This window comes from Mustela putorius, unplaced genomic scaffold, assembly GCF_011764305.1.
Source record: "Mustela putorius furo isolate JIRA1106 unplaced genomic scaffold, ASM1176430v1.1 tig00003890_pilon_pilon_pilon, whole genome shotgun sequence".
NCBI classification, from domain to species: domain Eukaryota; kingdom Metazoa; phylum Chordata; class Mammalia; order Carnivora; family Mustelidae; genus Mustela; species Mustela putorius.
In genome coordinates, this window is record NW_025422039.1 from 433,614 (window position 1) to 458,038 (window position 24,425).

The window sequence follows — 24,425 nt, forward strand, 5'->3', positions numbered from 1 at the left end:
AAATCTGGGTTGGGGTTACAGTGACCCCTGAGGCAGGGAGAAATATCCTTGTTCCACTCTGAGTCAATGCAGGGAACTAACAAGGATGTCCTGCTGATGATGTTTATTGGATGATTCTTTTTTAAAGCTTATTTATTTATTTATTTAGTTAGTTATTTTGGAGACAGAGTGTAAGAAGAGAGACTGTTGGGGGATGGCGGAAGGAGAGGGAGAGAATCCCAAGCAGACTCCCCACTAAGCGTGGAGCCCAGCTCAAGGCTCAATCTCACAACCCTGAGATCATGACCTAAGTGGAAACCAAGAGTTGGGTGCTTCACTGACTGAGCCACCCAGGCTCCCTTATTTGAAGGTTTTTTTACAGTTGAGGAAACCTCAGGGGTTGAAGTGTCTATCTGGTGAGGATGGAGATAAGGGGACAGGGGGACTGGGGGGCTGAGGGTGTTAAATGAAACCCTCTACATCCCACTCCAAAGGGGTGTGGGAGCAAAGAGGAGAGAGACACCTTTGCATCTGGCTTTGGGACCAGTCATGTGACTGTCAGTTTCTATCCACTAAGTTTCTGCTTAATTACAAGGAATGATTAAAGACAGATCCACATGATATAAAAATTCAAGGTTAAAGTGAATGGAGAGCTAGCATATCAGACTAAGTCACACCCCCCCACATGCCCCCCTCGCCCACCCCACTCCTTGAACCTAGCATCTTGGAATCAGGTCTGAGAACTTAAGTGTGAGGCTGGATTTGAGCATGATTATTCTGTGCTGCAGGAACCAGAGCTCTGGTGAGAAGAGAAGAAAGCCCAAGAATGTGCCTGGGAACGAGGAGTACAAGAGAAGTACGAGAACTCCCTTTCCAGATCTGTTGCGGACTCGGTGCATTTGGAAAAATATGTTCTTATTTGCTTATTTGTTTTCATTCCTTCACGTGAAATGACAACATGCCTATCTTCCAGAGGGGGTGATGTTCCCTACTCCAATGCAAACATTTTTTCTGTCAATGGGGAAGTCTTTCTTGGTGTGACACCAATGACCTCCCAGGGAGGCCTGAATATGGGGTGGAAAAGATCAAGTGATTGCTTTGCCAAATTCAAGTGCTAGGAAGAGATGGGAAAATCCCAGGCAGTATAAATCAGCTACGCGCTTAAAACCTACTGTCAGGAACACTAGACAGCACTGCAGGACAGTCCACAAACCACAAGTGATGTAGAAGCCGCAAGGCAATCCGATGGCTGGTGGCTCAGGTGAGATAATAGATGCTACCATTACTGCTGGAGAAGCAAATTTGATTACAAAGAGACCCAAGAGCAGGAAAGCCCTTGGAAGGCTTCCCTCTGCGTTTTACAAAAAATAAGATAAGCAGCATCTGCAACTGTAATCAAAAAATATAATACAAATGCCCCCAGCCCTCATAAGACTCTCGAGTGACAGAAAACCATTCCTTTCCTAGAACACAACAATGAAGACAGTTACCCCCAGAGCAAGGCAAGGTCCAGTTGGTGGCTCAGACGACGTCACACAGAATATTCTTGAACGGTGTTTTTAAGACTGCTGGACTTCTTTCAGCTGACCCTGCCTTATGTGTTCCCACTTCTCTGCCCTTTTCCCCTTTGTCTCCAGGCCTCAGATACAATCCTTTGCTCAGTATTTCCAGCCTAACCCCTGATGACCCACGTGGCTGCCAGTGGGCCCTCAACCCTGACACCCCCCACCCCGTCTACTGCTCTTCCCTCCCTCCCCCACAGTCCCTAGGTCATTTCTGCCCTGGGTCCTGCCTAAGGTCTCTCTCTTCTCGCTTGCCAAGTGAACACTTCAGACAAGAAAAATTAAAACCTACATGTGAAAGGGGAGCCTGGCTTGCTCAGTCAGAAGAGCACGTGACTTCTACTCTAGGGGTTGTGAGTTTGAGCCCCGTGTTGGATGTACAGATTACTTAAAAATACTTAAAAATAATAAAATCCTAAATAATAATAATAATATCTACATTAAAGAAATTCACTTCAATATTACAAAAAAAAAATCCAAACTAAAATTGGTTATCTGGAAATTCTCCATCTTCTTCTGAAATTTCTCCAATGCCACTTCACACTTTGTTGGTATATATTTTAAATCCAGATGGACCAATAGGTTGTCTGGTGGTTGTCCAGTAAAATCCAAATTATCTTTCAAGAAATTATGTCTGGGGGCTCCTGGGTGGCTTAGTCAGTTAAGCATCTGACTCTTGGTTTCAGCTCATACCATGACCCCAGGGTCCAAAGACTGAACCTGTGTCCTGCTCTGCACTCAACATGAAGTCTGCTTGAGACTCTCTTTTCCTCTCCCTCTTCCCCTCACCCCCCCATCCCCCCTCTCTAAAATACATAAGTACATTTTTTTAAAAAAGAGAAATCATGTCTGGTTAAGAGAGACACAGAAGACCAGGAAATGCCTCTGGAAAAGCAAACCTAAAATGCACAAAGATATTTATTTAACAGAAACAATTGGTTAAAAGGCACTAAATACACATAAACATACTTCACACACCTTAGGTGATATTTGTAAATTAATCATAATAAAATGCAAATATTGTGAATGAGTTCAAATGACAGCAGAAAGTATCTTTGGCCCCTGGGTTGCAACAAGCTAGTCTACGTGAGAACTGGTTCCTAAAATAGGTCTTAGTGGCCAACTGATGACTTGAAATCTGAATGACCAAGAAGCACATGTCTGAGACACCAGAAGGCTTTTGCTTCAGAATGGATAAAGTCATAGATATTAATAGTCATGATTCTTCAGACAACACTGTCCTTGAAATACTTGTTTCCAGTGAAGTCTGACAAGTTCAAGGCACAGCCGTACAGTGAGGGGTGTAGCCAGGCAGGCTGGGTGGGAGTCCTTGCTCAGGCTCGGTCATTTACAAGCTCTGTGTCTCCGGCAAGCTACTTGACTTCTCTGTATTTCAGTTTCCTCATGAAAATGAGGACAATAATGTGAGGGTTGTTGCTAGAATTAAGTTAGTTAATATACTTAAAACATTTAGACAGGACCTGGCAAGCACTATTTAAGTGTTAGCTCTTCCTTCTTTTTTCTCTTTTTCTTTCAGAGTCACAGGATTTCTCTACATCCTTCTGTGTGTTTGCATCATTTGGAAGTACCCGGTGGGATAAAGAAAGGCCAACAGCTGCATATTCCTGCCCTGGACTGTTCTGTGGTGAGATGAATGCACTCTGGTGCCCTCCCTCCGATTTCTACCAGCTGGAAGGACTGCTGTCTATCTTCTCCTTGGCTCGACACATCTCCTCAGCGCTCTCCTCCTGTACCCCTGTTATTCTCACAGTACAAAGGAGAAGAGTTTGGGGAACTTTGAGGTGGGAAATACCTGAGGATATCTGGCCATCAAACTAAAGGCTTTGACTTTCAAGAATCATTTCCAGGGTCTCTTACTTCAATTTAAAATGCTGCATATGGAGGGGATGCGCACTCTGAGAAGCAGGGATGCCCAGAACCACTCAATTCTGAGAAAACAAACAGCACATGTGCCTGAGTGACCTACAACCCCTCGAGGACACCATTAACTTGGATGTGGATGACTGGTGACTTCCGGTCTTCTTTCATGATGGAGGTGGGAACTATCCCTCTGGAAAGGATGCTCTCAGAGAGAAGACGAGTTCTGCTTGGTCTGGAGTCCGACTGCTTTAAATTCAAGTTGGAAAGATGGTAGGCTGTTTGTACTGTACAATATGGAAATGCAGAATTAACACGGCAGTCCTGTCTTCCAGGCGCCCCTGGGATCACCCCGTTTGGTCCTTGTTTGAGGATGACGGTAAGGTAATGCTTCAGCGAGTTTCCAGCATCAGCTTATCCGAGAAGGTCAAACAGCACAATTCGGCATTATGTGGCTCTTATTATGAACGAGCTGACAGTTCCCAGAAGTTCATTCTGTCAAAAGGTATTGTTTTCTTGACAATTTCTTCCATGCTGTTTCGCTCTACATCTATCTCGAAATAAAAACAGTGTGAGAATTGCCATTTCAGGGAAAATATCCAAATTATGCACTTGGATTAACTGGAAATTTTAAATAAAAACATTTTATCAGTAGCACTAATGAACAATAAAAGTTAACTAAGAGAATCATTTGGAGGTATTCTAAGAATTTGAATTCCATAAATAATCACTAAATTAAAAATTACATGTATGTTCATGGGAAATATAGTGTTCTAAATTTGGGGGATTATTGAGGGAAAAAATACATGTCTGGCATGTCGAGGGCTACTGAAAAGTAATTATAAAGAATGCGGAATACATTCAATATTTACATATTGTAATAATAGGAGAATTCTGCAATTACTTTCACATCAAGAATGAAAATAAACATTCAAACCTACATAATTCTCTAACCGTCCTAAGTATATCTGACTGCTGATGCCCTACTCATAGTAACAGGTAAAACTCTATATTCACTTTCTATATTCAGCTTATTGTAAAGTCATCGGTAAATGCAAAAGAGTCTTCTGGAACTGTCACCTATTCAGAACATTGTAAATTATTGTAAAAAGAAAAAAAAATGCTTTGCTGATCTTTTCACCTACTGGAACCAAAAATGAAAATTCTAAAATAAATAATTATGACTTTAAAAACTCTGAACAGTTCAAATAAAGACAGAGTTCACTGATTTATGTTGAGCACAGTTAGTAGAAGAATGAGGCTGTGCCCTTTGTGCTTATTGCAGACACACTGGTGTGTTTGTTTGTTTTCTGACTTTCATATAAGAAACAATGAACACGTCAATGAACACTCCCACTGAAAAAAACTTCTCATAATGATAGTGGTTAAAAATAGACTATGGACTCTGAAAAACAATCTGAGGATTTTGAAGGGGCGGGGGATGGGAGGTCGGAGTACCAGGTGGTGGGTATTATAGAGGGCATGGATTGCATGGAGCACTGGGTTTGGTACAAAAATAATGAATACTGTTATGCTGAAAATAAATAAATAAATAAATAAATAAATAGAAAACAAAAAAAATTAGTAGATTATTGCCTTCATGCTGGAGATGAATAGAAATATTATCATCTAATCCACAATTCAGAAAACCGATGTCATATGTCAATAATCAAACAAAAAATTAACAAGGCAAGAAATGTTAAAAATCTTTCTTAACTAGCCATAAACTAATCATTGTGCAGGCTAAGTAAAATTCTGCATAACAGGTGTTAGAAAATCCAACAATGTTACTTCAAAGACAGCAAGAACTTTCAAACCCTAAATTGATTTCTTACCAAGACACCAAGACGATGGTTAGCTGGCAGGTTGTAGTATGTAAAAGACAAGGAAGGAATTGTTGGAGACTGTGATGTCCCAACAACAGATGTCCATTACACACTAACTGGAACAAATCCGTTGTGTGGGTCTGTGCGTACTGGTGCACAGAGGACAAAAGGCTGAGGACAAGTGAGTGCCAGCTTTTTCATTTCACTGTTCAGAAGCAATGGTCCTAAACGGGGTATCAACCTCTTGACACAACCTTCAGAGATATGTCTTAGTTCAAGACTTCCTTCTTTTTTTTAAAGATTTTTCTTTATTTATTTGACAGATGGATATCACGAGTAGGCAGAGAGGAAGGCAGAGAGAGAGGAGGAAGCAGGCTCCCCACTGTGCAGAGAGCCAGATGCGGGGCTTGATCCCAGGACCCTGAGATCATGACCTGAGCTGAAGGCAGAGGCTTAACCTACTGAGCCACCCAGGCACCCCAAGACTTCCTTCTATTTACTTTTAAATTGTTTTCTCTTTTCACGTTGGTTTTTGATGGCACTAACCTAAAGAGAACACTCCAAGTCCAAAGTCACTGAGCTCCAGGTGGAAGGAGATGGAAAAGTGCCTCCAACTGCCCATCCTGGCATCTGCTTCTGGTAGTTCTGGTGTGCTTCCTGGAACTTTATGAATTTGGCAGCCACATTTCTTGTCAAATAATTAGTGGGGTCTTACAAAACTTACAGAAACATCGTTACAACATTCGAAGGGAAACCAATTGCAGATAAAATAGATTTTATCGTGGGTGAAGTAAATACATTTCCAAAAACATCAGCATCTTGAAACTTCAAAGCAATTTTGGCTTTCCCAATAACGGGCAAGATACAAGTAATCCTCTATGAAGGGGCAACCCTTTCCACCGTAAAACAAAACAAAACAAAGCAAAAAATTTAAAAATGGTCTCATTAAAAGGTCTAAATAAGTTCATAGATCATTTCCAAGTAAATTGCTCTCAAGTTCCTTGAAACTAGACAATCAGTACTCAACTTCACAAAACTGTAAGGATGTAAATATTCTTTCAAACTGTCAGAGAAAGCAGTCAATTGGGATCATTTGTAAGAGAGTAGAGGCAAATTCCTCACAGTTCCTACATATTCAGTCAGTAATGATTGTAATGTTCAATTTGATGATCATTCTCAGGTAAGAATGAGCTAATTTTATGAAAAAAACATTATTACTAATGAAAACAATTCCTGGGAATTGTAGTTTCTCATGCTGCTATAACAAATTATGACACACAGAGTGGCTTCGAATGCCACACATACACTGCCTCACAGGAGTCCGAAATAGGTCTACCAGAGCTAACAACATGGTGCCCACGAGGCTGTGTGCACACCTCTGGAGGATCACTGGGAGAATGTGTTTCATGCTGAAGGCCACCCATGGTCCTGGGTCTGTAGCCCCTTTCATCTTCAAAGCCACCAAGAACATCTTTCTGAGCTTTGTTCTCACAGCACAGCTCATCTGCCTCTGATTCTCCCTGCCCGCTCTCACTTACAAGAACCTCTGAGATTACACCAGGTCCCTGGATAACGGAGATCATCTCCCCATTTTCAGACCCTTAGCTGCATCTCCAAAGTCCCTTTCACCATGTAACACAACATACTCCCCAGTTCCAGGGATCAGGACAGGACATCTTTGAGGGGCCGTTCTTCTGCCTTCCACACTGAACATGAAAACACGGGAAGTGAACAACTGTGCATCTTGCCCTTCCACTGTGGTTCTTCTACCTGCAAACCCATGGCTCATGTGTTGGGTATGAGAAGCACATAAATAGTGGGAAGTGTGATGGAATGGGGAAGGCCCAGCCCCTGGACTCAGCCTAACTGGGTCATTCATTAACTGTGTCACCATTGCACAATTTCCTAATCTTTGAAGTGGGAATAACAAACACACTTAGATCTGGGGAGCCTGGGTGGCTCAGCCAATTAAGTGTCTGCCTTCAGCCCAGGTCATGATCTTAGGGTCCTGGGATTGAGTCTCACATTGGGCTCCCTGCTCAGTGGGGAGTCTGCTTCTCCCTCTGCCTCTGCTGGTGCTCTTCCTGCTTGTGCTCTCTCTCTCTCATATAAATAAATAAAATCTGAAAAAAAATATATATATACACTTAAATCTTTTTCTCAGGGGGATGCAGATCAGAGAACAGTTATGATGGTTTAGAATTATGCTCGTGTTGAAACTATGAAATCTTCTGAGAGTTGCCTACATAGGACACCAATTTCACCAGTAGTGACTTGAGATTTTAGTCCAATCTTGTTTCATTTTTTCAAGTGATCATCACCCTCTATGGCAGTGGCCTGAGAGCTAGACATTGCAATACTGCAAATATGATCGTGAAAATTTAACAGAAAAGCTGAATCAGTTGATGAGGTCCCTTTTCTTAAATACCTTTACCCTCAATGTGTCCCCAGATCTCTTCAAACAGATCCCTTTGGCTCACTACCTCATTCTGATGAACACAGAAGAGGGGCTGGTGAGGGAGGGATGCTCCTGAGTCTGGATAAATGAACATGGGTGTAGACATCTGTTTCATGCTGCACCTGGCCTGGCTGTACCGGGACTCCTTTCCACTGAGCTGCTTTTAAGGGCAGAGACGATATTTCATCCTATGACACATAATATGGGCCACTCAAGATAGAAACATTTGATGGGTATTAAGTATCACCTCAGTTTTCTTCTCCCCCAAAAAATTTATGCAGTGCATTTCATTAGGAGTTTTAAAAACTCTCTCTGAGCAAGCTACTAGGGACCACGTGGTGGAAACGGGAACCGCAGTGTCCTGAGAAGACTGGATTCCAGATGGCCACCCAACAGCTCTGTGATCTCCGGGACCTCAGACAGGTTAATGTAACCTCTTGGAGTCTCACTTTTCTCTACTGTAAAATGGGAGTAAAACACTCACGAGGCAATTGTGAAGAATGAGGGAAGAACAGTGAGGGTGAAGTGGTTGATACAAATTAAGTATGAACTGCTTGTGATACCAGTTCTCTTCATCTTCCAGATCCTTCTAGATGCCCTCTTACTCTTCTCTCCAACTCCAGCAGTCAGTCCCCAGAGCGGAAGGTATGGAAGGAGAGATGCTTGCTCTGTCCCACCAGGACCTGAGTAGGCAATCAGCACAAGGAGTGGTAACAAATTGCTCTAGACCCCACGATGGGTACAGGACTCTGACATTTCTCTGATGTCCCCCAACTAGTCTCCAAGTGGCTGGTTTGATCTCCTTGAGGGGATGGTACCCTGTGAGACCTCTGTTGCAGGCAGGTCAGACATACTTCCCTAGCAGTAGCCTTGGTGAGGCACCCACGCTGCGGGGCCCAAGTTAACCTACATCTCTCTCACCCTGGCTACTTCTTTCATGAGCCCACTGCACAGCACTGGAGTGGCTAAGACCAGTGTCTGGCTGACATCTACTGTAATATGCTATTTAAAATGTATATGATGGAAGCGTGAATGGCTCAGTTAAATGTCCGACTCTTGTTTTTGGCTCAGGTCATGATCTCAGGGTGGTGAGCTCAAGGTCTATGTTGGGCTCCGTGCTCAATGTGGAGTCTACTTGAGATTCTCTTTCTCCCTCCCCCTCTGCACCTCCCCCTGCTCTCTCTCTCTCTCTCTCTCTAAAATAGAAATAAAATAAAATGTATATGAGTACTCACATGACTATTAGCTATGTGAATGTTCTAATCTTTAAAGTTTATATATTTAAGTGAGACATGACCTAATGATATACTTGGTCATTAAAAAAAAAAAAATTCTTTGTAAACTTTGCTGTTTCCAACTTTGTAAACTTTGCTAAACAACTCTGACATACAATGACATTAAACATGAAAAATTTACCATATTTATACAATATAAAATGTAAAAATATATTTTTAAAACTTCAAACTGTCATGTGTTAAAAGATTTAACTTCAGATAAGATATTTATACAGATACTACAGCATTTAAGAAGAAATTCTCTGCATTTTTTTTTTCTAGCTCAGAGGTTTGTTGTCTACTTGCAACATGGATTGTTTACACCTGCCAGCAGCTGGATCTCCATTCTGCCCAACAATAGCCTGGGCTTCATTCCGGTAGATGCTGGTTAAGATGTGTGGATGGAGAATAGCAGGGGACCACCTGGTCCAGGAAACACAAGTACCTGAAGACAAATTCCAAAGAATTCTGGGCCTTCAGGTACAAATAACATCAAGTAATGTTTCATTTTATTTTATGAGTGTGTCAAATATATTGTCTTGTGTTTGAATGAAATAAAGTAGAACAGAAGTGTCTTTTCTTAATCAGGTCTTGTAACAGACCATCACAATTTATGTCAGTTTTTGCTTGAAAATGAAAGAATGCTTGCTTGACCTTAAGTGTGTATCTCGTTTGTCAGTAGTAACCTTTATTGGCTAACCCCACCCTTTCCATTGTTTTGCTCCTTAACCTATATATTTACTTTATCTCCCTGTATGTAAAATAAACAGCCTCTTTATAAGACTATCTTGGGGCTACTTTATTCCCTGACTTTGTGTTCTCACGGAAGTCTTTATTAAGTAGATATATTACATCACATAACTTCTTTTTAAAGAAATATTTATTTATTTGAGAGAGACCTGGAGAGAAAGTGCATGCACATGCACGAGTGTGGAGGAGCCTAGGAGAAGTAAGAGAGAAGCTCAAACAGACTCCACACTGAGTGCAGAGCCAGACACAGGGCTCGACCTCACCACCCTGAGACCACGACCTGAGCTGAAATCAAGAGTCAGATGCTCAACCAGTTGAGCCACCCAAGGGCCCTAAAATTCTTCCTTTTTTTTTAAACATCTTTTTTTTAAGGTTTGATATATTTATTTGACAGACAAAGATCACAAGTAGGCAGAGAAGCAGGCAGAGAGAGAGGGGGAAGCAGGCTCCCTGCTGAGCAGAAAGCTTGATGTGGGACTCCATCCCAGGACTCTGGGACCATGACCTGAGCTGAAAACAGAGGCTTTAACCCACTGAGCCACCCAGGTGCCCCACCCCATAATTTCTTGATAATACCCAAAGAGAGTGGAAAATTGTTTGCCTTCACTTACCTGTTCATTATCTTCAAGGGTTAGCATCACATTCTGGAAGCAAGGGGATTACAACTTCCCTTTTTCTTTTGTAGTTTTGACGAGATGGCAAAATACAACCTCCCAGCCTCCATCAGCTTCATCGTGAAACACACAGGACAAGAAGAAATATTTTATATAGGCCATTCCCAGGGCACCACTATTGGTACGGCCAGAAGGATTGTGGCTCATAGTATGCAATGTCTTTTGTAGGGTTTGCAGACACACCTCCTAAGGATGTGGGCAAGCTCCCAGAGCTACAAGTGACACAAAACAGAGCACCGGGAAGAAGACCCACAGCCTAGCCCTGGACACTTACCCCCTTCCTCCTTCTACCTTGTCTTCTCTAGTCACAAAGAATTCATGTAATGACAGGTTGTCTTTGTTCCCAAGCGTTCAGAAGTTGGATATCCATCTTGGGATCAAAGTGAGATCATAACTACCCCTTGTTCCACAAATAGAAATTTCATACTTATAATTGTCATTTAAGTGTGGCAAAGGACCTCATGAGGAGGGGATGTGAGCAAGCCATTAATGCTTACGCATTTAGGACAGATTAAACTTTAGACATGCACAAAGATGAGCCTAAGCCTTCATATGTTTAAAGAGACTAAAAAAGAACTTCTTTTAGCTCACAGCAACAATGCTTCCATCTAATGTGTAATAGTTTCACTTTCAGAGGATAATTCTCTAAAACCCAACATAATTCTCTTACATGATGTGGTAAACTTTCTTACTCCCACTCTTTCTACTGGGGAAGTTACAAAGCCTACTTGATAATAGCAACCAGTATTCACTGAGTCTTTTCTAGGCTGAAAAATGATCATTTTCTTATAGGAATAAGACACACCCTGCTTTAAAAGAGTATGTTGAAGAACAGTCTAATCCGATTTTCCACATATTTTTTCTCTGACATTTATTAATCATGTGTGTGAGTTGTACTCTGGATTTTCCATCTGTAACAGTTATCTGGAACCAGGAATCTTGGAAAATTATTAAGAAAGAAGTGACTATGTGCTAGAATTTACTGACTTCTAATATGTTATATGATTCTCTGATTGTGTGCCTTCTTAGAACTCAGAAAACAGAAAAGCTATAAAAATAAAAAAATGTGCAAGAATGTAGCTTGATAAGATGTTATAAAAGGGAAAACTATTTGTCATATTAATGACTCTAAACTAACAATAAAATATAAACTAGTATCCTCTGCACAATAAGGCAAGGGTGTTTTAAAATATATTAAAAATAAATATGAAAACAATTTGACATGTATTGGATCTGTCACCTAAAGTGTAAGATTCAAATATCTGAAATTCTCACATTGCCAGTTATAGAAATCTTCAATATTGTTTCTGATTTCTCAACTATGGTGTTACAAGACTCTTTTATTGTTGATTTACCATTGTTTATGGTCTAGACATTGTTTTTAATATTAATCATCAGTATGATGTTTTATTGATATGTAGGTCTCATACTGGGTGACCGAGAAATGTTTGATAAGGGAATTGAGAAATGAATGAGTCAATTAGTGGTCATAACATATTGAATTTACTCTCACTTGCCATGATATCATTTCTTACATGCCAGTAATGGCGTAAGAATAGTTAATTTCTGTCTTGTTTTCTTTCAGCGTTCATAACATTTTCCACAATACCACAGATAGCTGAAAGAATCAAAAAATTTTTTACCTTAGCTCCAGTTTTTTCCATCAAATACTCAAAGAGACCTTTAATTAAATTGGCATACAAATGGATGTCAGTGTTAAAGGTATGTTATTCCTTTACATAGCTGATAATACAAAATGACAATGATTCTGTCATTTCAAAATAAAAGGTCTTGACTATGTCTGCATGAATTTAATTTTTTGGTTTCAGTGACACTGGATTCTTTCTTTTGTTTTTACAAATGAATAAGATTTTATTTATAATAGCTTTGGACTTCTCATTTTGAAGGAAAATCCAGTAGTCAGCTTATCTCTATCTCCTGCTTCCAAGTTTTGCCCTTAATTTGAATGCATTTCTTTTAGGGCGCCTGGGTGGCTCAGTGGATTAAAGCCTCTGCCTTCAGCTCAGGTCATGATCCCAGGGTCCTGGGATCAAGCCTTACATTGGGCTCTCTGCTCAGTGGGGACCCTGCTTCCTCCTCTCTCTGCCTGCTTCTCTGCCTACTTGTGATCTCTGTCTGTCAAATGAATAAATAAAATCTTTAAAAAAATAAATAAATGTATTTCTTTTAAAGGTTTTAATTTCTTATTTGAAAGAGAGAGAGAGAGAGAGAACACAAGGGCAAGGGAGGCTGGGTAGGGCAGAGAGAGAGACAAGCAGACTGCTCTGAGCATGGACCCAACATGTGACTCCATCTCATATCCTGAGCCAAAATCAAGAGTCATCCACTTAACCAACTGAGCCACCCAGGCACCTCTCTCATTTAAATATTTTGAACTAATAATGTGAGACAGTGCATTTCATTATAAATATAATGATCACATTGGACCATTCCTTGAATAATTATTTTGGTCTTCCAAATATGAGTAAAGTAAACTTGTCTTACAGGCTTTTTTTGGCAACAAAGACTTCCTACCTAATACCTCATTCAAAAGATTTGTTGGTTCAAAGCTGTGTCCACTGAAGATTATTGGTAAGATTTGCCACGATATCTTGCTTATGATAAATGGTTATGACCAGGAGAACTTATATATGGTGAAAACAAATTGAATTTGAAATGTACTTTGTCCATTTTTGGAAAGCAGCTCTTAATAGTACTTTATGCCTTACATGTCATTGTATGATTCATCCACGTGTACTGATAGAGTCTTCGCCTTCCTGGTTTGGGGACTACATCAACATTCTGAAACTAATCAGCGTGAGCATGCTGGGATTATTTTGCATTCTGATTTGTCTTGCTCTCCATACGGAACAGAGAGCAGGTGCTGTGCTGAGTCTTTTAATTGGCCTTTACTATTGGGTGTTAGTTTCCTGAAGTTTCTTGTATTTAAGTTCTCTACTATCACTTATTAAAAAAAAAAAAGATTTATTTATTTATTTATTTGACAGAGAGAGATCACAAGTAGGCAGAGAGGCAAACAGAGAGAGAGAGAGGAGGAAGAAGGCTCCCTGCCGAGCAGTGATCCCGATGCAGTACTCGATCCCAGGACCCTGAGATCATGACCTGAGCTGAAGACAGAGGCTTAACCCACTGAACCACCCAGGCACCCCATCTTCTATCTCTCTCTTTTTTTTTTTAACAACTTCTGCTCTTATGTCTTGGTTCCTAACACTCCTTCCCTTTCTTATTGACCCTTTTGTAATTGGCATTTGTGCCTGCTAATTACCTTACCAGCTTCAGGCATTCATCAAAGTTCCTGGAGTGGGGACACCGTTTAGGGGCTCAAGCTACTATTCCCAAAGCCGTACAGTTTGTGTATAGATGCTATTACAGATGTACTCATTCATTCTAAGACTTTTTAAGCACATTAAATTAAAAAAAAAAAACGGATTTAGCAGAAGCAGTTGTGGCATTCAGACTACTGGTTGGTTCCTGCATCTGTACCATTTAATAATTTACCAGCAAGAATCAATTTATTCAGTCAAAGAAAGAGAAGTTGTCAAGATGTCCATTCTTACCAATTTAGTCTGTGGATTCAAGGCAACCAAAATCCCTGCAAGCTAATTTAAGGACATTGACAAATGACTTTTAACATTTATGGAGGGAAGCAAAACCTGGAGTACCCAACACAGAATTGAAGAGAAAGAGCAAAGTTGGAGGACTGGTACTGTTGAACGTTAAGACTTAGTCTTCAACTACAGTAATCTAGACAGCGTGGAATTAATGAAAGAAACAAGAAGATCAGTGTAGCAGAATACCGAGTGCAGACACAGAGTCTCATGAACACCATCAACAGATCTTTGACAAAGGAGAAAGGCAGTGCACTAGAAAAACCATAGTCTCTTCAACAAATAGTGTTGGGACAACTGGATGTCTACATACAAAACAATAAAATAACCTTCACAAAGTTAACTCAGATTTGGATCATAGACCTAAATGTGAAATGTAAGACTCTCAAACTCCTAGAAGGTCACATCAGGAAAAACCTAGATGATCTTGGATATGGCAAGGACCACCAGGTTGTACTTTTTGTTTGTTATAATTGATGAACCTACATGGACACATCATAAGTACCCCAAATCCATAGTTTTACAGCGTGGTTCACTCTGGTGTTCTACATTCTGTGAGTTCTAACAAATGTATAATGATGACATAGACCTACCATTACAGTATCATGTAGGATATTTTCACTGCCCTAGAAATCCTCTGTGCTTTGTCTACTCATCCCTCCCCTCTTAAATCCTGGAAACCACTGATACTACTGATTTTTTCACTGCCTGCCACAGTTTTGCCTTTTCCAGAATGTCATGTAGTTAGAATCATAGTTTGTAGCCCTCTCAGATTGCCTTCGTCCATTTAGTAGCAAACATTCAAGGTTCCTCCATGTCTTTTCCTGGCTTGGTATCTCATTTTTTTTAGTGTTGAAAAAAATATTTTATTGTCGGGATGTATCACTGTGTATCTATCCACCTACTAAAGGACATTATGGTTCAAGTTTTGACAATTATGAATAAAGATGCTATCAAGATCAATGTGAAGATTTTGCGTGAACACGAGTCTTTACCCCCTTTGGATAAATACCAAGGAGTGCAATTGCTGGATCATGTGACAAGGATTCCTTTTGTTTTATAAGAGACCACTAAACTGTTTTTCCAAAGGGGTTGTACTATTGTGCATCTCCACCAGCAGTGAATGAGAGTTCCTGTGACTTTTTCCTCACCAGCACTTGGTGCTGTCAATGTTTCAGACTTTTGTCATTTTCATAGGTGTGTAGTGGTATTTCATTGTTCTTTTAAATTGCATTTCCCTGATGGTGTATGATGCAGAGCATCTTTTCATGGTCATTTGCTATCTGTACATCTATTCGATGAGCTGTCTGTTAAGGTCTTTGCCCCATTTTTAAATCAGGTTATTTTCTCATTGTTGAGTTTGAAGAGTTCTTTGTACATTTTGGATAACACCTTCATAGATATGTCTTTTGCAAATATTTTCTTCCAGTCTGTGCCCTGTCTTCTAATTCTTTGTCTTTTGCAAAGTGGATGTTTTTGACTCAGAAGTTCAGCTTGTCGGGTTATTTCTTTCATAGTTTGTGCCTTTGGTGTTTTATCTACAAAGCCATCACTAGACCCAAAGTCAACTAGATTTTCTCTACTAGGTCATCTTCTAGGAGTTTCATAGTTTTGAGTTTGATATTTAGATCTGTGTTCTATTTTGAGTTAACTATTGCAAAAAAATGTGAGGTCTGTGCCTCAATTCTTTTTTTGTTTTTTTCTTCTTCTTTTCCATGTCATTGTCTAGTTGTTCCAGGACCATTTGTTGAAGATACCATTGTTTCTCAATTGTATTGCCTTTTCTCTTTTTCAAAGATCTGTTGACTATATAGGGGATCTATTTTGGGGCCCTCTTTCCATTCTATGGATGTTTGTCTATTCTTCCACCAGTACCCCACTTCTTGATTACTGTAGGTTGATAGTACATCTTGAAGTTGTGTATGTCCATCCTCCAACTTTGTTCCTCCCTTACAATACTGTATTACTGTATTGGCTGTCCTGGGTCTTCCGTTTCTCCATCTGAGAAACAGTTTGTTGATATCCTTAAGAGAACTTGCTGAGATTTTGATAGGACTACATTGACATTGTAAGTCTTGCTCACTGACTAAGGTTTCCAGGGACATTGTAGTTAATTCAAACCTTGATGACAGGCTAACATGAAAGCTGCTGCATTTCTGATTGTTTCACTGGGAGTTGTGTAGCATTTCAGGAGCCCAGTTCATCATGGAAAGGGTTTCATTTTAAATCTCCTAATTGTCCTTGGCAGGCTCTGGGCTGATTTTTTGTTTGTTTGTTTTCCTCAACTAGCTTAGTTCTCACAATAAAACTTCAGATTCCCTGGGATTGGCAAATAACTTGAAGAAAAAACTGGCTTTAGTACTTTGCTTTTTTGAGGGTTTTTTTGTTTCCCTTTTCCATTTCTCCTGTTAATTTCTATCTTTTCAGTCCTTTGTGCTCACAAAAGGGGTCCGTGTGTGTGAGTCCTAACAGTTTAGATTGTTTTCAGTATGGGATGACAGACTACGTAACTCAGAAATCCAATAATACCTTCTATGTTAATGTAAAATTACATATTTAGTAAGTACATTTATGTACTTAATTAAAATATAATTTTATATTTTATTTATATTATTTGCTTAAAAATACTTTAAATTGTATTGAAATTATTTAGTGTAGTAAATATCAAAAGTTACACTTTCTCTGGGTGGACCAAGTATAAAAATAATTTTTTAACCCCTCAGAGTGGTGTGGATGTGTATTTGTCACATAACCCAGCAGGGACATCTGTTCAAAATATGCTACACTGGAGTCAGGTATAACTTTTCAAGTGCTTTTTAGTACAATTTTATTTATACTACTCGTGGTTTACCCCATCATTCTGAGAATCATGCCATTGTCATAGGATGATAAATTTAGAAGGATAAAATGTAACTACTATTACCTATTTATGTAATTCTTCATGGTTTCTAATATGTTAGTATCATAATCTATTAGGTCTTCTAACCCTGAGCAATAATCAGAGCAATATACCTATTTTCTATTTTACAAATGAGAAAATGTTAATTTGGAATAGTAGACTAGGAATCATTGAGGCCATGTTTATCTTTTGACTTGCCCAAATATTCAGAGCTATTCCTTCAAAAACACCTAAGACTAATAATAATAATAACAATAACAATAAAATTTTAAAAACCTAAGACTAAAACACAGGTATCCCAATGCCTAGTCTCTCACTAGACTTCATTCTCTCCTCTGTTCAATTGTGAACTTCATAAGGCCCTTGAGCAAGTTTTATTCACTTCTATATATGCAAGGCCAAGAGTTCTGGGCAAACAACAAGTACTCAAGAATATATGTTGCATGAATATTAATGAAGAAAAAATCCAGTGTGAATATCATCTTACAGTTGAGAGCCAGGATAAAATCTTAGAAGAAACAGTATACTTGAGATCAAAATATCAGGCACTGAATCTTTTCTCTGAAACTTACGGCTAGTGAGACACTCAGCAAGCTCACTTACTCCTTATAAAGTCAGTTTCCTTAATTTTAAAAATGGAGTTAATAATAATGCTCTGACTTAACTAACAAAAATATTATGACAGTTCAACAGGGTGATGATCAAGAGTGTTGTTTAAATTTAATGAACACTAATTAACTCAAGTATCATTGAGATTTTGGGAAGGACTTTCTCATTTAACATGTCTAAATCTACTAAGTGATTGTTTTGAGGTAAATTATTAAAAATCTTTAACTTATATTTAGATTTAGTTCATTCCTGGTGATAACTAGACCAGGAAAGTCTAGGTAACCTTTGCATCTATTCATCTATGGAAACAATATTTATTGAGTACCTACTATGTGCCCTGTACCATTCTATGCTCAGGGTACACATCAGAGAACAAAGTAAATATTCCTGTCCTCCTTAAGCTGACATTCTAGCAGTTAGATATACAGACATTACGCATAGCAAATAAGTAAATTATTAAAACTTTAGAAGGGAATAAAAGCTATGGAAAAATAAAGGGGAAAAAGCAAGATAAAGAGATTAGACACAGTGGGTAGTGGGTTGTGTTTTTGAACAGAGAGGTTAGGCAAGCCTCAATGAGATGGTGACATTCGAGATTTAGAGAAGCCGAGAAAGTTAGCAATGTGAACAACCTGGAGGAAGAGCATTCCAGACAGAGAGAATAACCAATGCAAAGCCCTTTAGTTAGGAGCATTTCTGAAAGGCATGGCTAAAAGGTCAGTGTGGCTGATGTCAGCAATTAAGGGAGAAAGAAGTAGGGAAAGGGGAGCAGAAATGTACTAGAGCCAGAAAGGAACAAGTACTCCATTGGGAGGACTTTGGCTTTCTAGCTAAGTGAGCAGCCACTTCAGGTTTTTGAGCATGAAGCGGACATGATATGACCTACATTTTTTTTTTTTTAATATGGATTCTGTGGAAGGAGAGAGGGAAGAGTCTTGGACGATTCCAGACTTTCTGGCCTAAGCAAGGAAAATATGCAATTGCCATTAAAGGAGATAGGGACATTTGGTGGCAGTGCAGCTTTGAGGGACAGAGAAGATGTTCACATTTGGAGATGTTAAGTGTGAGGCATCCCAGTGTTTAACTTGAATAAGCAGTTGTGTATAGGAGTCCAGTATTTAGAAGAGACTTACAGAAGAGGATAAACATTTTAAGTATGGACACCACTGAAAACCAAGAAACTGGATGAGAACACACACAGAGTGAATACAGATGGGGAGAAGAGGAGCACGGTTAGGCTGAGACATGGAAGGATTCAAAGGTCAGGCAGTGGGAGTTGGATGGATACAGCAAAGAAACCAAAAAGGAGCTGGGAGTAAAAAATAAAAATCAAGAAATGACAGTATTAGACAAACCATAAGAGACTCTTAATGTCACAAAACAAACTGAGTGTGACTGGGGGAGGGGCGTTAGGGAGAAAGGGAGTGGGGATATGGACATTGGGGAGGGTATGTGATATGGTGAGTGCTGTGCAGTGTCTAAACCTAGCGATTCACAGACCTGTACCCCTGAGGCTAATAATACGTTATATGTTTATTAAAAATTTTTAAAAATTATTTAAAGAAATGAAATGACAGTATTTCAGAAACTAAGTGGAAAAAAGCTCTAGGATAGAAATGAACAGCTGGATCCAATGGCATCATGGGTAATGTGAGGAAATTCCTCAGAATCGACAAGTTTTACAAATGCTAAGATCATGAATAACCTCAGCTGGTTTTGTGGAATGAAAGAACTGCAGGGTAAGAAGTGTTGTTGGGGGAAAATCAGGTTGTCCGGAGAGCAGGAGGGTAAAGGAACCCATCATAGATGGGTTTTAAGATATACCTAATGATGGAATTCCAGATGGCAGAGAGAGTTTTAGAAGTTGGGAGGAGTTAGGAGAAGATAAAATGGTGGGTGCATGGAGACCTGTCAGGGATAGAGTCCCAGAGAAGATCTGGAAGCTCAGAGTCTGAAACTTCCTGCAATGAAAACATTATCAGGGGGAGATTAGGATATGATCAGATTAGACCTAAGAGGATCACAGCAGGTGGTGGTGGTGGTGAGGCTACAGTTAGGAAAGGTGGAGCAAGGGGTGGCTTCTGGAACATGCTCTTGAGAGCTGTTGTTTGAAGCAAGGATGTTTAGGGACGTGTCATTTCAGTGCTAGTGCACCTAGCACTAGACACTTTTTTTTAAAGATTTTTTTAAAGATATATTTATATTTATGTATATTTTTAAGAGATATTTATTTATTTTAGAGAGAGAGTATGAGCACTGGGAGGAGCAGAGGAAGAAGGAGAGGGAGAATCTTCAAGCAGACTCCCTACTGTGTGCAGAGCCCAACGCAGGGCTAAATCCCACAACCCTGAGATCATGACCTGAGCTGAAGCCAAGAGTTGGACACATAACAGACTGAGCCACGTAGGTGCCCGTAGACACTCACTTTTGTCCTCTGTGTATGGAGCTGAGGCTTTCTGGGGAGGGATGATGAGCACACAGGCTCCCGTTAACAAGGTAAAAGGCCTTGGGGGAATGTGCATTTATATGAAACTGATAGAATTGCATTCCATAGATGCCCCTGCCCCTCACCACCTCTCCCCTTCCATTTCTTGCCCTTTTCAAAGGAAGGGAGAAGTGAAGATGTGTCCCTGCACATATATATTCCAAGGGACCAAATACAGAGGGACAGTATATGAAATTCACACCTCACTTTACCAGATGCACTGTAAAAAACAGAAGAGTATAATCTTGCTTTAAATTTTCTTTTTCTTTCAGGTTTTTCATTCTAGTCACTTGAGAGTTTTTGATTGGGGCAGTCCTGCTCTGAACTTGGTTCATTTTAATCAGGTACATAATTATGCATAAGCTAAAAACTATCTCCTGGGTCAGTTCAGAGGAGGTGGCTACAGAGAAGGGTTCGTGTAAAGCCCGAGAGGATAATAACAGTGAGAAGGACCAGCAGGCAAAGGCTGCCATGATTTGGCTCCATAGTCTCACATCCAATGGGGGCTTTTCCAGATTTTCCATGTATTTTAACAACAAATACCGCAGTTAAGCCTGGAGAAGTTTGACAGGCTGTAGAGTAATTCATCTTCCCTCAGGAGAAAAAATATTGTGTGTATAATACGCGTAGCTCCATGGTTAGTTAAATAAGAAATAAAAGGCATAATATGGTTCTTGACCCTAAAAGCTCTTGATTGTATTTGGGTAAATAAGACAAACCTGTAATTATGAGGAAAAGACAAAGTTAATGAGAAGATGGTAATATTGTTTGAATAAGATGACAGAAATCTTGAGATATTAGAACCCAAGTCTGCCATCTTCAAAATTATTTTTTCCCATTATCCTCTTCTGCCTTAGCTAAACTTCATGCCCGATGTGGTTTGCTTGTGTAAAACTCCGAAGTAAAATGGAAAGATTAAAATCAATAAAATCAGACTTGCTCCCACCTCCAATATTTACCATTTATTGATAGATACATTGGCAGCTACACAGCTACAAATTTTTTTTTTAAGATTTTATTTATTTAATAGAGGGAGACACTGTGAGAGAGGGAACATAAGCAGGGGGAGTGGGAGAGAGAGAAGCAGGCTTCCCGCTGAGCTGGAAGCCCAATGTGGGGCTCCATCCCAGGACTCCGAGATCATGACCTGAGCCAAAGGCAGATGCCCAACAACTAAGCCACCCAGGCGTCCCAGCTACAGAAAATTTTGATTAAAATACTTTCATGCCTTATAAATAAAACTGAAATTCCTTCTGTGGCATGTTTGAACACCCTTAATTAGAGCAAATTGTCTAGTTTTGATTTGTATCTGATCTATTTCTAAATAAAAATCATAATAATGATTATTTCAATATTCCTTGCTTCCATCATAGTAATAATTTTAGATTCAACTTACTTTAAATTTGTATTAATTAATCATTTAAAGAACAGTAAAGAACACCTTCTATGTATCATTTTCTGCGAAAACCCTCTACATTTGGTCCACTTCTCCATTTTACGATGTGAGGAACATGAACGTATTGACAGTGACTTAGAATGGGGGCAAGACTTGTTGGCCAATCCTCAAGATGTGAAAAATCTACATTCTGAAATTACTAACCCTATCTACCATAAAGCTATTTCTTGCTACAGTCATATAGACTTTTTGTTCCATTTAGATGTATATCAGCAAGTTTACCATGAAATCATTGACATTATCCAAGGCAGTCTATAAAGAACTATAGTAGTCTGTGTTGAAGGATCCATTTCATTTCTCTTAAAAGCCAATCATTATTTTCTTGCTATGTATGGTTTTCCTGTTATTTAAATAAGATCTGGAATTTTTCCCTGTTTTTCTTCACTGCCGCAGGCCTTCCATTCATTAAATCAGTGACATTTGTTATATGAAGGGAAATGGCAGATTCCAACATGGCCCGAAGCAGTCTGTTGTGTTTTAAGTAACTAAAAGCATAATTTTAACGGGATGTTTTTTTTTTTTTTTTTTTTTTTTTTTGAGAAAGGTGCTCTCTTTTCTTCAAAGATGAGCATATATGATATAAAAAGAGTTTGGGAGAATGTTTGCAAATATGAAAGCTAATTTTTCTCTATGCTGAATGAAGAGTAGAAACACTTTTAAGCTACGTAAAGGAGTTCGGGGAAGAAAAAAGGGAAGAAAGAGCCTGGATACCAGTGTGATAGGGCTGTGTCTGCCCCACTTCCGGCCAAGCTTCAGAAGTAGGGGGATCATAAAAGCCATAGAGGGTTTGCATCACCTCACTTCCCGAGTGTATAGCCGGCCTTTCCAAAAAGTGTGTGCAAAGAGTCACAATGGTGGTTGGGGCACCTGGGTGGCTCAGTCCTTAAGCATCTGCCTTCGGCTCAAGTCATGATCCTGGAGCCCTGGGATCAGTGGGCATCAGAGGGTGGTACAGGGGACATCACATACAAGGACTTAGACTGCAGTCCTTCCAACTCCTCTATAATGAATGACTTCACAGGCTTTTTTAGTCCCTGAGGATGGAAAGATGAAAAGGGAGAGTTCGAGAATTGAGTGTAAATTTACCCCATAAATACTGAAAAAAAAAAAATCTATAATTTCCTGGATTGGAAAATTAAGTTTCCTACCCCAGGCAAAATGGAGGTTGGAAGCCAAGCCAAGTCCAGTTCACTCTGCTGTTACTAACTCTGTGTTACACACATGCTTATGGGCCTTAAAATGTAGTCTACAGAGAGGAGAAGGGAGTTGGGGGAAATTGGAAGGGGAGGTGAACCATGAGAGACTATGGATTCTGAAAAACAATCTGAAGGTTTTGAAGGGGCGGGGTTGGGAGGTCGGGGTACCAGGTGGTGGGTATTATAGAGGGCACAGATTTCATGGAGCACTAGGTGTGGTTCAAAAATAATGAATACTGTTATGCTGAAAATAAAAAATAAATTAAAAAAAAGTCTTCTACCCAAAATAATGGGATATGCATAGATAGTGAGAAAAAAAATACATGCATATAAGATTATTGGAATGCAGCTAAGAGAAGACACATAACTTTAAAGGACACAGTTCATGCTACAGGTCATTCCTTCCTTTTTTGGTACCAAAAAAATAGAGCACTGAGAATAGATACACTTTTAGAGATATCTTTTTAAAGAATTTAAGAAGGTGAATATAGTGTAAGTGTTTCTTCAAAGTTTTCAAATGACCCTTCAAATAAGACTTACTGAGAATTACTTAGGCTGAGATTTAAAAAATAAGTTGGTGGGTATTATAGAGGGCATGGATTGCATGTAGCACTGGGTGTGGTGAAAAAATAATGAATACTGTTATGCTGAAAATAAATAAATTAATAAAAAAATAAGTTGGGGGCATCTGGTAATGGTGGACTGGGACAATGTGAAAAACATTTATTTGAAGAAAAGGAGAGTTTAAAATGTGGGGAAAAATTACAGGGTCAAGGAAAAGAAGCCCAGGAAAGTAAGCCTGGCATTTTAACTGTTTATATCCCAACAACACCTGCTTATTTCAGGTGTATAATTAAAATCCTGAAAATAATTAGTTGAGAACAAAAGTTGTAATTCAGATTACCAAAGGGAAGTTTCCCTGATTAACCCTGATCTTCAGACTTTAGATTGAACCTCAAAGTACTATAACCTAAGAATAAAGTCAAACCAGAAATTGATGACCCTTCCAGAAACTGCAGACCACCTTTGAATCTTAAGAATTCTTAATTATTAAGATGATTTGGGAATACTGATGCCATAGCCATCTGTCAGAAACAAAAGTAAGTCTTCTCTGAAGGAAGAACAAGTCATTTAAGATGCTAGAAATAATGCTAAAATCTTGCAATATTTCAGGATAGGTTGGGTTACAAAAATAAGTTGTGTCTTTATATACTAATGTCAAATAATTGCAAAATGATATTTTAAACATGCCATTTACAATATTACAGACAGTTATAATACTTAGGAACACAGATAAACAAGTGTGTTCAGGTCGAAAGGCAATATTATTAAGATCTCCACTCTTTCAAATGTATCCATGTATTCAAAGGAATTGCAATCAAAATTCCACAGGTTTTTTTTTTTTTCCCTGGAAATGGATTATACTGATTCTAAGCTTTTTATAGAGAATTACAACTAATCTAGAATTGTCAAAGTAATTTTTAAAAATGTTGGAGGATTTGTACTACCAAAAACTACAAGATTTAAATCACAAAACTTCCTTAATTAAGACTGTGTGGAGTTAATATAAAAAGACTTTGAGATTATGCTGAGTGAAATAAGTCAAGCAGAGAGAGTCAGTTATCATAGGGTTTCACTTATTTGTGGAGCATAACAAATAGCATGGGGGACAAGGAGAGATGGAGAGGAGAGGGAGTTGAGGGAAATTAGAAGGGGAGGTGAACCATGACAGATTATGGACTCTGAAAAA

General features: G+C 39.2%; 1 pseudogene; it reads left to right on the forward strand.

The window, feature by feature from the left end:
- The first annotated feature begins 747 nt into the window (after positions 1-747).
- On the forward strand, positions 748-21,786 carry LOC123388164 (annotated as a pseudogene).
- Positions 21,787-24,425: the final 2,639 nt, after the last annotated feature.